The following is a 6,366-nucleotide window of genomic DNA, read 5'->3' as shown; positions in this document are numbered from 1 at the left end:
GATGCTTCGAGTGACTGATTAATACACCTGAATATAGTTTCAAACATTTGTATTGACTGTTTGCATTTAGTATTAAGTCTTCCTGTCATTGTTGAAAAATATTGACGTCTAGTAATTCATTCAGGAGATTTTACAACACATCATGTGTAACTAAAGATTATACATGTATGTTGATCTTTCCAGGATATTGTATTTAGTCTCACTGCTTTTTTCTTTCCATTAGTATTTTCAGAAGTCTATGGTACAATGCCATTGTTTGTATTCAATATTGCCTTATTAATGAATCCCAAGTGAGCCTGCTAGTACATCTAACTATCCCTTTGCATTATATAAATGCATGTATACCTTGAATGAAGAGATATTAAATGTATACTGCAATATTACTATCTAAGACTCTAATGCAGCAAAAGAAGCTGATGAAAACTGCTTATCCAGTAGTGGTGAGCCAATGGACTAAAATGGAGTCAAAAGGGGCTTGAGCTTTCGAATTAGTCATTTTGCCTCTGACAAAGATTCTGCTGGGATGGAAAGCTCAGGCCTTTTTTGACTCCTCTGTAAAACTCTGTTGTCTGGTCATCCAATCCTCTTTAGTAATACCGGTACATGTATTGTTTGTCTGTTCAACAGCATGTAAGAGCTTTGTGTGTCTTATGGCTCTCAGTATTTTGATTACTATATTGCTATTTTGCATTCACATCACCTCAATCCTTCAACTCAACAAATTACTTTGATTTAGAATTAGTGTAGCATAGTATGTATCATTGGGCATACACCTTTGTGTATTAGAGTGGTAATTGAGGAGGCCACAACGATGTTGATATAGTTAATTTTATGACATAATTTGCACCCCAATAGTACCATTTTGTATAAAGCTACAGAACCACAAGAGACTAGTTACCAGTTTGTATAAGATGGCTTTATATTTCTTTAAGAGCAATGCATAGGGCGTAATCAGTGTATCTTATGATTGATGTAGCACAGTACGTTAATTGTGTTACATATTGTATGATGTGTGAAGCAATTATTCATACTTTTCTCTCACACGTCAGCTTCTGTTTGGTCACATTATTTGAATTAGCAAATGCAAGTCATGTGATGCCAGTAAAAGTCTCTATTTCTGATGCGATGCAGCTGTAGTGAGACTGACCCTATCTCGATGATTTAAATTTCAGAGACATGGACTCTTATCAGTGACTCTATCCTAGTAGATTTTAGATATTGGAAATACAGTAAAGTTAAATGAGTATTATACTGCCATAATTGCCTCTTTCTTGGGTACCCAATAATGGCATTTATATTTGTCTATCCAACCTTTTTTTTTTGAATCTGCTAATTGGCATTATTTTTAAAGGAAAATATTACGGTGAGTTTTGCATTTTGTATGCTTTCTATTGTGAATATATATATATATTATAAGTATTGGAACAAGTTCACTCGGTTGACAGCAGGTTCATCCGTATTTTATTGCTACTCGGAGTTTCATGCCACCTTCATTTAGGGGCAATCATCAGGCAATATCATCATTCAGGGGCATATTGCCCCTAAATGAAGATGGCATGAAACTCCGAGTAGCAATAAAATACGGATGAACCTGCTGTCAACTGAGTGAACTTGTTCCAATACTTCTGTCTAAAGCTCTTCCTTTGAGGATATCGAGCACTCTTCATAGAAGGATAGAATCACCAAGTATATATATATATATATATATATATATATATATATATATATATATTTCTTTGTTTTAGTAAGAAGAAAAAATTTGAAATGTATTGCAATTTGTAAAAGTAATGAAATGCTCAGAATCAAAGAGTTGTAAGCCATTGTACATGGATGATGGATGTATAGTTTATTTGAGACTGTGCTGTCTTTGGTTGTCAGTGATACATCAGGTTGCAATGGTTCATATATATTTATGAAGAGTTTGTTCGCAAAAACCGATAAGTCCATTTTTTGAAAATTTTGAAGTACCATCTCTGTCGTAAAGTACAAAATAATACCTTTTAAATGATGTATTGGTTACTACATTTTTTAAAGTTATGGTCAAAAGAAGCAAAAATTATGTTATTATTTACTTTATTTTTCTTGACCTTTAATCGCAAATATCTCCATTTGGCAAATATGGACTTATCGGTTTTTGCGAACAAACTCTTCATATATATATATATATATATATATACAATCGTATCAGGGCAATTACCCACCCCCACCCCCCCCCCCCCCCCCCCCCCCCCCCGGCCGAATACTGGTTATACTGTAGTAGGTTAGAGGAAAGATTATAAGGTTAAGGTTAGAGTTTAGGTCAAGGTTAATTAGGATTAGGTTCAGGATTGGGATTTTTGTTAGGGTCCGGGGAAGGCCGGGCTGGGTAATTCCCCAGGGGGTAATTGGCCTAGACCCATTTGTATTGTGTATATATATATATATATATATATATATATATATATATAAAGATAAGTAACAAAGCTGCAACAAAGTTCATGCTGTATTCACCAACGGTTTATTTCTTCACAGTTCATGAATACAGCATGAACTTTGTTGCAGCTTTGTTACTTATCTTTTTATCTTGCCAACACGTGGACTACCTTATCAACATATATATATATATATATAGAGAGAGAGAGAGAGAGAGAGAGAGAGAGAGAGAGAGAAAGAAAGGAGTGGGGGAGTGCGAGAAGATAAGGGCATTCATAAGGGCAAATATACATGTATGTATGTATATATATATATATACATATACACACACATGTAGGCCTTTATATACAGTATATAATATAATAATATACAGTCAAACCTGTGCGGAGGGGCCACTGCTGGAAGATGAAAAAAAAAAAAAAAAGTGGCTGTTGACAGGTGGACACTATACATAGGTTCATTAAAATGGTTTATCACTCGGATGAACTGTTTCTAGTGGCCGACTGTATGTAATAAAGATCTCAGATATATATGGACACAGAAAGAAAATGACGATCGAGGAAGGGAGAGAGAGAAAGAGAAAATAGGATGAAATAGAAGAAAGAGAATAATGCCTCCTAGATACTTGGGAAGAGGAAATTTAGTGATCCTGAATTCTAGGGATAGCAGCTATAGTTCCCTGTATTAAATAGCATCAATTACATAATTATGTGGAAAACTGTCCTTCAAGTAGGCCTATGATTATCTGATACATAATATATGACATACAGGTATATACTTGACAAAAGATGAAATGTGTGTTCACAAATAAAATGACAGAGAAGAAGACAGTTATGCATTCTTTCATTGCAAATACAATCCTTTTTCATCGAATGAGAGCTGGGATCGAGTCACTGGACAATGTTACCAATGCTTCCTTTATTATAGGATTCAATCTTTCTTTTTTTTCTTTCTTACTTTTGCAGCATGATCGCATATATCACCATGTGTTTAAATCTCTTGATGTGTGCGTGTGATTGTATGTGTATATGTGTGTGGGTGTGTACCTGTGTATATGTGCATGTACTTTAAATATCTGATACTTGAAATTTTTATCGTAGGCCCCACATGAGGATTTTTTACCAGTCATTTCCATTACAGAATCCATACTACGCACAAGAACAAAGAACTGCTATCAAGGAAATTAAAAATGACATGTAAATTTTGTTTGCAGCACATTACGACCAATATAGAAAGAAGTAAAAGTATCGTCTCCTCTTTTAGACAGTAGCCTACCTATCAGCCTGTGAAGGATAGACAAAACATATGAAGAAGAATGTGGAAATTCAAACAGAACTTTTAAATTCCCTGGTATGGCCTTCGGGGAAGGGGGGGGGGGGCGTCAGTGTTTGTGGTTGGTTGCACGGGTCAACAGAGACTCCAACTCTCCCGCTTTCGACGAAAATAAGCATGGTCTACTTAGTTTGTAGAGAGAGTGGAACTCGACCTCTGTTTTTAGCTGTGAACGCAGTATTATGCTGGCCCTCTGTTTTATGACAGCCTAGCCGGTGCTACCACTGACCTACAAACTAGCCTCGATCGCGCCTTACACTGTAACCGCGGAGCAGAGGTTGGCATTTCAAATAAGATGGAGAAGTAAACAAGCGTATTCAGCGATCCATGTCCATGAACGTAGCAAGACAGCTCGCCGTGGAAATTCTCGCGGAAAATTTGCTCCTTTTTATTAAGGTTTGATTGGGTAAGTTATCAGGAGATGCTAAGAGTATCATTTTTCTGTTAAGCTGTTTTTAAAGTGAAGTTGTAATTGCGTTCGTTCGAGTGTCATCTATCGATCCGATTTGTAATGACGCGCATTAGCGTGTGTGGGACTAGATTTAATTTATGGAACATAACAGTAGAACGATGCTACACTGCGTTCGAGCTCACTGCTAGCTGCTACCCGGTGCTAAATGCTATTGTTACTAATGTTAGACTCTATATCATGCTACTATTGCTAGCTGTAACATTCATGGCAGTGAGCTAGCTTGGGTTTGAAAAATATTAGAGGTAGCTTGTGCCTTCTTTTTCTCTTCTTTCTTTCTTTAAAACAACAACAACCTTTCAATGGCGTTTCGGCAACAGCTAAAAAATAAACATAAAGCTTTAAGAGTGTTAAAGAAGGGATCGTATAGTTTTGGTTGAGACCTAATTTCAGGTTTCTAACATTTTTTGGTGAAATAATGAGAAACCTCTTATGAATTATGAAAGAGCATGTAATTCCATGAGGAATTCAAAGTTTATTTGATGAAAATTGGTTTTTAAATGGCTGAGATATCCAAAACAGAGCGATTCTAGTCAAGTGTGGGACCCACACTTTATTACGATCGCTTTGTTTTACTTTGTTTTTGGATGTTTCAATCATTCCAAACCGATTTTCATCAAATAAACTTTAAATTCCTCTTAAAATGGTATGCCCTGTACTATATCATAAGTGTTTTCTTGGTATCTCGCAAAAAGTTAAAAGCCCAATTCTCATCCCCACCAATACTGTACTAGAATAACTGCGGCAGTAAGCGGCCGAGCAGCCGTTCGCGGCAGGTACAACATACACGGTAATATACCGCTATCAACACAGCATTGCACTGTTATTACATGCACACTAACATATACTAACACACTAGCAATCAACAAAAACCAACCGATAAACTGGGCACGATCTCTGACGAAAGTGAAATTTTCTCACCTAAATGACAACATATCGCATCCAAAATAAAATTTTCGGTACTTCTTAACATAACAATTAAGAAATAATGGTCCAAGAAACTTGATTTTTTGTTGTTTTCCCGATGCTCATGGATTTTGAAAACATATCCTCACATAAAATAGAACTTTCGCGAGCCGATGTGGGCCGCCATTTTTGTTCGGAAAGTGGATGTTACCATCGAAAAAACTCAGAAAAACACGAGAAAGACATCAACAATACCGCCAGAATTGTAATCTTGTTTGCTGCCAATGCATGTGCGCCTGCTATTTTCACGTGCTTTTGCAATGGGAATTGGGGCTTACGCAATGTTTGCGAGACATGTGAAGGCATTCAGCTAAAGATCGCGGAGCACGCGCGTATTGCATAGGGATTGTACATCGTGCCGCAAGCAGAAATACTACGTCACATATCGCCCTTATCGGCGAAAATTGTGCCGGGTTTTGCCCTGGTAAATCATGAAAACAGCGTTGGTCAATGGTAAATTTCTTTTATGAAAACAATTACGTTAATGAATAATCTTGTCTATGATATATGAAATGGTTGAAAATAATTTGCCTGATTTGTTTACAAGTTGGAAAAACCCTTAAAAATGCTTAAACTGCCGCAAACGGGATATTTTACTCTATCCCTTTAAGGCGCTTGGGCGGTTATTTTCAACCTACCCATGGCCATGCAGGTATCACCGCATGCACTGCACTGCCTATGCCCTGGCCTAACTATACTGTAGGACAATAAAGCAGTATAAATAGATTTTAAAAAGATTCTATTCATAAATTTAGATTTTTGACGTAGGGTCTAGGTCAATAGCACAATCAGGGTATGCAAACGCGTAACATGGGAAAAATGAAAAAAACTTGGTGAAAATGTTTTTTTTTTAACTGCTTTTTTATAGCTGAGTATACAAATTTTCATTTCAGTTCTATTTTCTAACTTCATATCATGTATACAAATATTCATTTCATGTACAAAAAGTGTGAAAATTTTTAATTTATAGTGCATAAATTAGCATTTTAATTAGGGGTGTCAAATTACATTAAAATGACTATATTGCAAAATTTCATTAAAAAAAGGAAAACTGTATTTTTCTTCTGAAATTCCTTTCACATACTCCTGATAACTAGAAATCTACCTCTTTTATTCACCACTAGTACAGAACATGACATATCATTAAATATGAATTAATGCCATATTTTAAGTACCAGTAATCAAAA

At 35.9% G+C, this 6,366-nt stretch overlaps 1 protein-coding gene across 1 annotated transcript in view; it reads left to right on the top strand.

The window, feature by feature from the left end:
- The first annotated feature begins 4,040 nt into the window (after nt 1-4,040).
- LOC139730470 (uncharacterized) overlaps nt 4,041-6,366 on the top strand; it is a 38,431-nt gene continuing 36,105 nt past the window's right edge. Inside the window, exon 1 of the mRNA XM_071641311.1 lies at nt 4,041-4,150. The gene's annotated coding sequence lies outside the window, so the exon portion shown is untranslated. The remainder of the gene's footprint in view (nt 4,151-6,366) is intronic.

This window comes from Diadema antillarum, unplaced genomic scaffold, assembly GCF_040938485.1.
Source record: "Diadema antillarum isolate AM-2024a unplaced genomic scaffold, OU_Dant_1.0 seq00000315_RagTag, whole genome shotgun sequence".
NCBI lineage: Eukaryota > Metazoa > Echinodermata > Echinoidea > Diadematoida > Diadematidae > Diadema > Diadema antillarum.
This window is presented reverse-complemented; position numbering and strand designations above follow the sequence as displayed.